Below are 12,855 nucleotides of genomic sequence, written 5' to 3'. Positions count from 1 at the left end.
TCATTGATAATACATTTTCCTGTTGGCGTGTTTGGTAAATCGGTTTCGACACGCTATCTAGATTATCCTAAAATAATGTATGCGTATTAGGTATTCTGAAAAAGATACCTGGAATAGTCTTCATACGTGTCTAGTGACCATTATCTGATGTTTGACAATTGTAACAGTAGCTGCTCAACTAGAATACTCACATCGTTGCAAATATTTTACAATACAATTAGTTTAAACGTTTGGTTTAAACTTGGTTATGGAGCAGCAGATATATCCAATAAATAAATAAATAAATAAATGTTAATAAAACGAATTACAAACTAATTTTATTATGTTGCAAAAAAGGTCAAATCTGTTCATTTTTACGGTATATTTCATTATGGTATATTTTTTCAAGTAGGTTCATAATATTGCCGCTAGAGCTGCTAGTGTACGTAAAAGAGAAAACTTGGTGAAATTGATGTAAAATATGGGAGGAGCTACAATTCTTTTCTCCTTAAAGTATGCAATAGTAGAAAAGTTCTTTCATTTTCTTTACAAAAGCATTGTTTTCTCTCCACGCCAGCAATTTATTTTGTAAGAAATTTTATTATGGTCCACAATGTTGTAAATTGATATTTTATTTTGGTTCAACAAATTCATACAATCTTCTTTTCTTAGGAGCTCAAAAGGAAGGGTAAAACGATTCTATTTCCTGATTCTAAATAACTTTATATTTGTATTCCTAAAAATTTATGAGAGAGTTTGATATCTCATTGTAAACATTGTGGTTACAGCTATGTGCAATTCTAGCCATCAACATGTTCAAATAAATATAAACGGAAATTCCTACAATAAGTTCTGTCGCGATACACAGTTCTGCTTCATACACAATCTGACTCGGTTGGTATACTTTAGGATGTAAAAATGTGAGTCTATTTCTCTCTCCCTCCCTCTCTCTCTCTCTCTCTCTCTCTCTCTCTCTCTCTCTCTCTCTCTCCCTCTCTTTCTCTCTCTCTTTCTCTCTCTCTCTTTTTCGGTCTATCTATCTATCTATCCATTTAACTCACTCTCTCTATCTCTTTCTCTCTCTCTCGCTCTCTTTCTCTCTCTCTCTCTCTCTTTCTCCTTCTCTTCATGTAGTATGAAGCTGATAGGCACTACATTTCTCAATACGGCTACTTCGTCCTTATCAATTAATTTGCTCTCAGTCACATTATTCTAGGGCCTTCAATACAATTTCATACTCCTAAAAAAGTTTTATCCTTACGTTAGCTTCATTATTTATTATGATGTGCGTAATGTATGCTTTTGTGATGTAATTATGCGCCAAATTTTAGAAGTACACATGTATAATTCATTAAACAATGTCACATGATATGAGGAGAGTTAAAACAATAATTGACACACATGATTTGTATCTTGCAGATACATTAACCACACAATTGACATTAACATATTTTAAAAGCGTATACACGAAGGCAATTCTTCAATTTCACCCATCAGAATAATTCTCTTATATCTCGGAAACGAACGTTTAAGCATAGAGTATTGTTTTATATTGTAATGCAATGTGTTGAATTATGTACAAAAACCGTATCCATATCACGACATCAACGATGATTGTGTCGCCTCTTGTTACGTATACTGAAGGTATACCGGATAAGTAGCACTCAGGATACATTCAGTATACGTTCATGAAGCGGCACTCGAACAACGCTCATTCACTGATAATTCACTTCGTTGGATTTGATGAAATATTGGCTCACTACATCACCAGATTTCTTATACCGCTCTAATAAAGATGTATAAAAACTCTGACACACGAACAAGAGCACATGTTCAAATAATATTTTCCTTCGAAATTCGATGATTTACCACTCTGCACAGATGCGTGTGATCTATACTCAAATTCCATCCAGCTCATCAACTATGTATTGCAGTGTAATTAAAGGATGAATCACATCTTTCGCAAACAGTAACAGTGTGAAATGCGTAGGAAACGAGAACGAGTTCAGGAAGCAAACACAGCTATGATTATGATGCCAACGAGAGTAGTCCGGTCTACTGCGATGACGTTAAAGATGACAACGATGTGTCCCGCTGGCCGTATGGTTGAGTTGTGAGAGTGTAGCGTGTTGCATATACTGTCCGTACCAAAACTTGCGAGCGACGACCGAAAACGTTGTAGCACAATAGCAGCAGACGCAGCTACCGGCAATTGACAAAGGTTGCTTCAGTAATAAAAAACACACACACATACATAAAAGAGCGTGCCTTGCTCTTTCAAATATTAAAGCACTTCAGCTACCCACGAGTAAAAGAACAGAGTGCGATGGAAGTATGCCGAAAACCTGCTGGAAAGAAAGAATTCAGAAAAGATTATGTTAGTCAGCACGCACACCTCTAAGAGTCCTCGCGCGTGCGCGTTTTGCGTTTAGCGCGATTTTCAAAAACGGGTGACGATGTCGGAAACAGGAACTGAAGAAAATCTCGATCGGGATGGGTTCTGCCTTCCAAAAATTGTTCTTTTTTTTACTGGTGGTCTATTTTGTGCAACTCGAAGATGTGTGGGGACGATCCGGTTTTTCCCTATGTGTGTATGGAAACTATCAAGCATTTTACCAAACCTAATCTATTCAAAACTCCTATGCTAGCCACCTGTGAGACACCTAACATGCTCATGATACCTTTCAAATATGATACTATCCTTACAAAAAAATCGTAATTTATGAATAGAAAAAGGTAAGTAAATTAAACGACCAAAATTAAATTAATTTTTGTTTCTATACTAATAGAGAGTATTTTCAACAACAAAAACAATATAACGAATTTACCATAGAAAATTGTTAGCAATAAATTTTAAAAACATTGAAATTTACTTAAAGATATTGTTAAAAGGATACATACACACACTTTTTCTTTTTTTTTCTTTTGGCACAACAACCGCCTGCTTAAGGCCTGCCTGTACCCACTAGTGAAGTGAGCTTGGATTTCAGCTTCTTATTGTGAAACAGTCTTATATATATATATATATATATATATATATATATATATATATATATATATATATATATATATATATATATATATATATATATATATATATATATATATATATATATATATATATATATATATATATATATATATATATATATATATATATATATATATATATATATATATATATATATACCGATAGTTTGCGGTTAAATTTTTGTTTTAACTGGTAATACTTAAAGTAAAATAACTGTGTCTGGTTTTGCCTGCACATGGATCCTTTAATTTACACTACAAAAGAAAGTGTCTTTTTAAATTTATAATTTACCTACGTATTTACCTTTCAAACTACAGTTTCGACTTTCAAAGGTTGGTGTGTCGATTTATAGAAAAAAGATTATTCTGTCATAACCAGATGTGCCCAGACAACAACGTTTTCGAAATTTAAAAAAAGAAGAACGTACGATATCAACCGAAACAAAATGGTCCAATTGATGAAACCGAGCGAAACTGTTTTCATGATTCGACCATAGACGTTATCAATGTTAGGCGAGTAGCACGGGTTAGCTTGAAACAGCATCAAAAACGCAACAAATTTTCCTATGCTTCCAGTCCCGACGAAACGTCATAGATGCTTATATACAGTTCTTAATTTGTTCATCGATTCGTCCATACCTCCCGCACATTCTCGTTGAAGAAACAGGTTCTGCCGTGCTATTGCTGCCAATTCGATTTATCAGTCTCAACATTCAGGGATCTTTCCTACAGATAATACCGAACCAACTCACGATTTTCCTGTGCAATAATGTTAGATTTGATAGGTCGTGGGAAAAATTGTGAAACATTTGCACAGATTCTTGGTGTGAATACTTGGACATACATTTTTCCTTTCATTTGTTTACGTACCTTTCTTTATATTTATCTGGAAATCTTTTCTGATCTCATTGTCGTGCAAGGTGTAAGCATTCTCGTCAAAAGGTCATATTTTATCGATCGAATGATAACAGTTATATCTTTGGATTAAACTGTCTTAGTTTTGACTATTAATAGTTAATAATATTCTTTGCAATAGACACATTTTTGTTTTGATAACATCTAAGAGGATGATAACACATATATGTTTCACGAATAGGATCAGATGGAATAAATGGGAATTTATTCGTATCTTTAAATGTTTGAATCCCATGCTAAATCAAAGCGTTACATATACATTTGGAGTTGTTCACATTGATATATTACAAATTTACGACATGTTTATGACATGTACTTATGCTATTATATCTTGATGTTACGGATTCCGAACAGATGGTTACCAGCCTTTTGAATATTTGTATTTATCTAAAAGAGATTCAAAAGAAAGATTAAACAGTTTTGTTTAATAACATTTAATTTTTACTTAATATCAATTTCAAGAATATAATTCTATTTTGTATTACAACATTTGTTGTGAACTCATGGCATTCTGATTTGCCTCTGCTGATATTTAAAAGATATTGCTTTTCTTCGTGAGCCCTAAGCTTTTTTCTATCAATTAAATGATTTATTACTTCCTCGAAAGGGGTTAATACGGCCAGGCCGTAATAAAAACAAACAAACAAACAGCTTAATATCTAGTAATATTAAGCTGCATTATGTTAAAATATATAGAAACACATACACATACAAATGTACGACAATGCAAATAAAGAAAAAAAAAACTCTATACTTATGCAAATTTAACACCCGTATCACATCTTTTCCACAATCTACTATCCTAGCATCAAATTTGAAGAGAGGGTATGATTTTTTTTTCTGTCAGCTGTCACGATAACGTAAGAATTTATACAAAAGTTGTTAAAGAGAAGAAACTCTCATATAGTTACAGTACATAAGTGAACCCCACTACCATTTACCCGTATTCTAACTATGTTGTCCTGCATTGCTAACTTTAAAACCCATGAGATTATGTTTTGGTTTGGCAAGATATGAAAAGAAAACAATTTTAATAGCAACAAACAGGATCTTGTCTTTGTCTCTGGACTCAAACCAAGAAGATAACTGTAAAAACTGTATCTACTAAAGATGCACTTTTGTCTAGACCGTGTTGCAGTTAATTTGTAATAAACTGATAATGAACCGACATACTCAAATGTCAGAAATTCCAACAAAAATAGCTCTTACTTAATATATTTGAACGCTGTTAAGACTTTATATCATCATTGTTATAACAAATTCGATTCATCATATACTTTAATGTATATTGATTCATGCTTGAAGGCATTAATCTTTTATTAAAAAACGTTCTTAATAAATCTGACCTTGTACATAAACATACAAAAAACCCATTTGTTTTGAGCATTTTCTGAACTGTAAACTACAATTTAACTGGTTTAGGTTCACAACACTAAAATAGACAAATTCATGCACGAGTGAAAGAAAACTTATTAAAACACTTTCCCAAACTCGATTGAAGCGGGGAAGATCGAAGCGGGGACGATCGAAGCGGAAACGATCGAAGCGGCTGTCAAAATGACATAAAATAATGATTTCCTTGAGTTTTTTAGAACATTTTGCGCATTACTGAACACAATTAACGCTTACGAGATAAATAAAAGTAACCGTTATATATAGGTTGCTGCAACTATCGTTCCTCTTCGATCGAGTTTGGGAATGTGGTTGATTGTCAGCTGACATGTAAACACAAAGCATACACTCCTTCCACTCACGTGTGTTCAGTATGCGAAATAAATTTGTCTCGCTTTCCCCATTACAAGTATGGGCACAGTATTGATTAGTAAAATAAGCACAGAAGTTATTAAGCTAATAATGTAATTTACATTGTAAGATTGTAAAATTAATTGAAATAGGTACCAATATGTAATGGCTTTCACTTTCCACAAACCACGTGAAACAAAATTAGAAGTACTTTGTAGTGTTAAATACATAAAGGCAATAAGGGCACCTTAGTGAAAAAAGTTCTTCAAGCAAAATTTGATTATATGTATAGTAGTTTGTATGGCGTTGAAAGTAATTGCGCGATGTTAATCGTTTTTAGATCAGGATACTTACATGATTGAAATGCAGCTTTCAGTTTTGATCTGTAATACTCCCTACGACTTGTAGTACGGGACACTGTGATTTTTTAACCTGTGATAAACAAAATAAAGCAAAACAACAAAATTACACGTAATTAAAAAACAATAAACGCGAAAGAGTTTATCAGTCAAAAAAAAAGTATGTATGAATATGTTAAAAAATAAGTACTGAATTTGTGAAACCGATAATTCGAAGGATACCAATGCGATACAGGCGGTTTTTGATGATTTTCGCAAATCATATGGAGATCGATGAATATGTTGTCCAACAAATGCATTCTTATTTTTGGATTGTTTACATATCTTAAAGCGTCTATGCTCTTTTTGCCAAAAATAATTTCTGTACGGTAATCATTAGCTATGTATGGTTTAGTTGGCTTTGCACTTCAGTTGTTATGTTAGCGATGTTTATGAAGAATTGAACAAAAGTCACTGCCCACCGAATTTTGCTTTGCACACTAATAACTTGTGTTATCAAACAAACTATTGCAGATTCCTTGATAATACGATGTTTTCCCGGCAACGTTTGAACACGTTTTGGTGAAAAACTGTTCCAGACACGAGCTCTAGTTAGGTAGTGCACACGCTGGTTCTGGTATGGCACGAGGTAGAAAATATTCGGTAATGAAAAACGCTACAAAGGGAGACTTGTGCTGCTCTTTGCTCCAAAAGTAAATACGTCAACCACAACGATCCCTTGATTTGTAGATATATGGGAAACGGTGTGAGAGTTACATACAGTTCGTGGTGTTTGTGAATATGTAAGGAAGGGGCAAATCACACTAATACATTAATAGCATTACCGATGTTACATAGTAGGCGTAAGAGATGTTTGTATGACAGACCTACTCCAGTCTGCCTCAGAAAAGAGCTATGTGATAAAAGTATGAATAAATGAAAGATGGTATTGGTGAAACAAATTTGTTCATGTATTGGTGTTCTTTAACTTGCCTGGTTTGTATTAGTGCAATGCAAAACATTTAAGAATACATTTGTTTGGATTTGTAGGTGTAAACTACGAGTCAAGGAAAAAGATAATTGACCCGGCTTATTGTTTCCATCGGTAAAATCTTAATAGAGGAGAGAGATATGTACGATTGCTGGTTAATAATAAGCATGTATTAATAATAATGGAAAACTATTTTAATAAAACAAACATGTGTTGTGTTAAAACTCAAAAGAATTGACAAATAAATTTAAATTTTGGCCCAAAATATTTCATTGATATTTGTGTCATTAAATTGAAGCAAGTTTAACTTAAACAAATTTTAGAGATTTGCATGCAAACATTTTACATAGATCTCTAGAATAATGAAAAAGTATGGCAAAATAGTTGGCAAAAGATATTGTTTTATTCGGATTTAGAATGCATATTGAAAAGCTAGTTTTTTGATGTGAAAAATGACCATATTTCTATAATTTGATTAATTACGTTTACCGTAGAAAGCTTTTTATTTTTTTTTCCAAATTTGAGTTCTGTTCCTTTTAGGCTTTTTGGCACTAACTTTACATATTGATAATAAAACAAAAAGACAGTTTTTTTTGTTATTCAGGAGGGATGACTTTGCCGTAATGCTTTAAAAAGACAGGTTTCAAAGCCAATAAAATACGTATTACAGCAGTATTTTTTACCAGACTTTCAAACACAGAGACATAATTGCTATACAGTCTGTAACTCACTGGATGATCTTCGATTCCTTGTCAACTATTGAATCTTCTTCTTCTTCTTTGGCTCAACAACCGATGTCGGTCAAGGCCTGCCTGTACCCATTTGTGAGCTTGGCTTTCAGTGACTAATTGATTCCCCCCCCCCATAGCGGGATAGTCAGTCCTACGTATGGCGACGCGGTCTATTTGGGGATTGAACCCATGACGGGCATGTTGTTAAGTCGTACGAGTTGATGACTGTACTACGAGACCGGCCAACTATTGAACTATTGAATATGTGCTTGTTTTGTTAGTTGGCATGTTTTTCCACACACAATTTTTCTGAAATTTTTCTGGGCAGGCCATGAGATTTTTGTAAATTGGTCAGAACCTGATTTTTCCATGCAGACGTATGTATTTTCATTGAACTTTCAGCCAACTATCGAGCGTTCAATTTAAAAGCATACCAACTTAAAAGTGTTCAAGTATTGAACTCTGACTGTAGTTTATTTCCAATTATTTTGATCAACGATACAAACCCAAACATAAAATTCTTATTTCTGCATCTCACATCAAACAGAGGAATGTTAGCTTTGTATATTGATTAAATGCACATCAATTAAATTTATTGCAAACATTTTAGAACTTAAGCCATGAAGACAACTGTTACTGTTACTTAAAGTTAGCTAATCGAAATAAATCCTGCACAACAATACGCATCTGAAACAGTTATCGGAAAAATAGCCAGCCTTCACATATTCCAAAGATTAATCCAACTCAACATGACAGGATTTGAGTTGTGCTTCGGTAGAGGTTGCGGCGTTTGCAAAAATAAAACTAGACTGATTTTGCGTTGGTAAAAATAAATCATAACGAGGCGAAAAGGGATATTTTATCCCATACGATAAGCCATGCTGGGAAATTTGAGGAAAAGGATTTTCCAGTTTTAGCAGAGACACAAACCTTTCGGCTCCTTAGTTCCTTCGTAAACCACGACCCTAGCACACGGTGTGATGAGAGTTAATACATCTTACCAAGTTTGGCAAGCACTTTACTGAGGAAAGCTCACTTCTTTGCTTACCGTCGCCACTTTCGATGAATGCTTAAGAGAAACATACTTTGCATTGGAGTACCGAGGAGTGCCGATTGTGTACTAAAACGTGTACGACATTGTACAAGAAGACGAGAATGTTGTTGTTTCATCTTATTGAATTTGATAGAACAAAGAAAAAGAGAAGGAGAGAAAGAGAAAGAGAAAGAGAGAGATAAATAGAGAAAAAAGCGAGAGCGAGAGAGAGAGACAGTTAACGTCTTTTCAAACGATGGGCGGGATTTAGAAGTATTTTGGGATATATTTTTGCTTTCCTTTTTGATAATCAATTGTACTAAAACCCCATTTTCAACCAAAAACTCTATCTAGCCTGTTTTATCATTTCATGCGCATACCCATTTCATAGGCATAAAAAGGCAACCAGTACTGATTCATTCATTTTCACTTTGTCAACAATTGTGTTCTTTTCTGAAACTTTACCATAATCATACAGTTTAAAGGAAACGTGCTTCGGTAGGGTGTAGCAAAATTTTAAATAACCGGTCTTTGAAGCTTACACTATTAAATCGTCTGAATCGCAGAGCAATGTAACACAAAATGTTATTGATATCTGATGACGAACGTATTTAGGATACCTTAACGTATGAAAACGAGGTAAACAAATAATTATAATTCATAAACACTCATGTACCACACATAGCATAATAGTTGTTTTATCATCTTTACCAATTTATTCGTATGTTGTTGTATTTACAATCTGAACTCATTGATTGAACTTCGATTCCCAGCCAACAATTGAATTAAAGTTTTTAGTTGGCTAATTTGCTTAAACTTTTCTCGGCTAACCATGAGATTTTTAGGATTTTTTCAACAACCGGTATGCCATACAAAAGCATGCTTTTTAATTGAACTGTCAGCCAACTATCGAGCGTTCAACTGAAAAGCATGCCAACTAAAATGCGTTCAGATATTGAATTCAAACTGTATTCGTACATAAAAATACAGGCGTTGTAAATCGTCCGTGTAAGAAAGCTTTATGAATATAATAGATACATTTATATTTTGTTTGAAACCGTGATGGTGACTTAAATTCATAAATAATTGAGTTTGAGCGTTGAGCAATTGAGTGTGAGCAATTATTTTACGTTTATTGTTTTAGGTGCCATCGGAGGCATTACACAAAGTTTAGTTTTATCACATGTGAATTGAACAGCTAAATGAAAACGTGAAGAATTTAAAATTTATAAGAAAAAAAATTTTAAATCGTATTTTTTTTAATTCAGGAGGAACGGGAAAATCGTAAATTTAGTATACAGCAATATTTGTAAATGATTTTGAAAAATTGACATACATTACACATAAAATAGAACAAGAGTTTAGTTATAGTTTATACGGATCTTTTTGACAATCGTCGGTAGTGTCGTTATTGGAACACTCTATTGTTTAAATAAATTTCTAAATTTCTAAAAATAAATTTGTCAGGTTCTGAAGAAATGCGCATGTTTCTTCAAATCGGAATCTCTTAAATTGCAAACGAATAAATAAAAATAACATCTTACAATCATGTTCTTTTTACAGGTAAACGGCAACGGCTATATTTTTCAATAGCAGAGCATTCGTGAATTATCAATTAAATAAGATTTTCCTAAGATTTTGTTAATCTCGTAAGCAACTATTCATTAGTAGCATGCATTCAAACGATATTTTATTGTAAGTGATCACGTTGTCTCACTAATGAATACACTTCCACATCTCTACTGACAATAACGTATATTCGTAAAAAATCAAATGGTTATAATTGGCAAAGTAACGTTAACATATGTTCATAAATTGTCTCATAAATGTGAGTCAATCCCCACTGTTTCTATTAAATGGCAAAAAATTCTTAAATTTGTGTTTTGCCTTAAGAACAATACTGATATTTGACATTATTTACTGGGGTTATTAACGCAAACCAATAATTATGTGTAACTACTTCTAAATATCATGATTCGTTAACTCGTTCGGATTAATAACATGCCTTGGGTTCAAACCTCGTATAGACCGTCCTCCATAGCAAGAAGTGACTAAGTGCGTAGTACAGAATAAGCCTCGAACGTTTGTATACACTGGCATGATCACGTTACGCTAAATAGGTGGAGCCTTCTTAATTTTAATAAGCTCTAAATAGTTGTAAACATTATATTAACGATTAGTGTATTTTTCAATATGTTATGCTATGCTTCTAATAAATAATAATACATAAATAATCAGAATGTTCAATGGTATTTGTATCAACTTTATCTGAAATAATCACAAGAATTTACTTAAAAGTAACGAATGGCATGAAATTTAGTATTGATTTATTTAATTTAGAATACGTCAGCGTTTTACTGACCGTATTGTTAACACTTCTTGTGACAACGGTTTATATAATTCTCAAGGTATTTCCCCCTTGTTGTTTTGCCTTATACCCGGCATACTCGGTTACATTTAGTATTGTTCCAATCAATTTCCAATTCTAAAGCTAATATGATGTAATATATCAGATGAAAATCATACAGGATGGTAACGATTGCTCAGATCTGGGTAAGAAATACGGATTTCTTCCCATTCACCTTAGCTGCAATCTCAGTTCCATACAAATTAAAAGCAAAAAAGAGCAGAGTGAATCGCCAATATAACAACAAAATTGCATATTTTACGATGCAATAAACTCTATTTCTTTATGTGTTTTTGTTTGGAAAGGAATATTTGTACCTCATTGAAGTTTTCCTTACTCTTTCGTTCGCTTACGTTTATTCGTAAGAGCTGCATTCCTTTTTCATACACACTGTCGTGCTGTGACAGGCGGTTTATTGTACATTTTAACTCGAACTATGCGTTAAACTCAGGCTCAGGATATTCAAAGCTTTGGTGTTTCGAGGATTCCTATATTTGCTGTAAATCTTGCTAAAGTGACAAAAGAGTTAAAGAACCCATCTGCGAGAATGTGATCATATTGCAATCGCTTCGATGCAAGATGGTTAAGTTTTGATTCAAGCTAAAACAAAACACACACAATTTCACATACGCTTTGAACGGCGTAGGAAAACATGGTGGAACGACAGTCTGGTCTAGACGTGCGTCGTCCTCGGTGAGGCTGGCAGGTTAAGGCCAACAATGGCGGAAACGAGGAAAGGGTTTTATTGCCATTATCCTGCATAGGGACTATTTTTCAATTGTACGAGATACTGTATGCCTTTTGCCCTTGAGCATGCACAATCATTATTTATTGCAAGCCTTTTGCAATTACCTGAACAGTACGAGAGGGATTACCTCAATGAATACGAAGAATGCTGTGTCCTTGAAGATGTTGAATAATAATACACCGCATCAGATGATATACTGTCACATCAACTCTTATCATGGGGTACAGGTTCAGTAGCTAAGGTTAACGCTCAGAAATTGGCAATTAAAACTCCAACTTGATTTTGTATCCTTTACGTTTGATATAGTGTTGTTGGTAAAAGTGGACCTGTGCTGTACCCTTCTTTTAACATGCTTTCATGGCGGTATTTCCCACACTGTTAAAAGAGTGTTTACACACGTAACATCATATATACCCATACAAAATGCTTTATGAATCGTTAAGGTACAAAACATAGAATTGTATCTAAATTTTACTATGTTTTGCTTACAATATACAGTCAGAATTCAATAGTTGAACGCTTTTTAGTTGGCATGCTTTTTAGTTGAGCGCTCGATAGTTGGCTGACAGTTCAAATAAAAATCATACGTTTGTATGGAAAACGGTTGTTGAAAAATTCATACGTGTAATATAAACGTATATAACGTAGAAATATTGTACGTGTTTTTCAAGCTACTTTATTGAAAATAACGAAGAGTTTAAGAGTGTTTGTGTGTTCGGAAAGTCGCCAGAAAGCTATTTTGAGGAAAGGTTTTCACCAGGTCGGTCGTTAAAATTTCCAAAAAAGTGACGTTCAAATTTTGTCATAGAAATAGTCTTTGAGTTCACCCACTTCATACACTTTAATTTATTAGTCGCGTTTAAACGTAACGATTTTTGATTGAAAACTCCCGTCAAAATCACCGTTTCCCATGGCAACGGAAAATCGAGCAGTTTTAGGC

General features: G+C 33.6%; 1 long non-coding RNA gene across 2 annotated transcripts; it reads right to left on the bottom strand.

Annotated features, from left to right (window-relative positions):
* Positions 1 to 923: 923 nt before the first annotated feature.
* Positions 924 to 8,818, bottom strand: LOC133392116 (uncharacterized). 2 transcript variants are annotated; one of them, XR_009765464.1, is made up of 4 exons: positions 6,022 to 8,818; positions 3,880 to 4,311; positions 3,649 to 3,768; positions 924 to 2,324 (listed from the first exon to the last, which is right to left on the bottom strand). It is a non-coding gene; the product is annotated as an uncharacterized LOC133392116 (long non-coding RNA). The 2 variants fall into 2 exon arrangements; XR_009765463.1 differs by having other exon boundaries at positions 924 to 2,327; positions 6,022 to 8,817.
* Positions 8,819 to 12,855: the final 4,037 nt, after the last annotated feature.

The sequence above is a fragment of the Anopheles gambiae genome, chromosome 2 (assembly GCF_943734735.2).
Source record: "Anopheles gambiae chromosome 2, idAnoGambNW_F1_1, whole genome shotgun sequence".
NCBI lineage: Eukaryota > Metazoa > Arthropoda > Insecta > Diptera > Culicidae > Anopheles > Anopheles gambiae.
The sequence above is the reverse complement of the archived record's forward strand: the minus strand, read 5'-3'. Positions and strand labels throughout refer to the sequence as shown.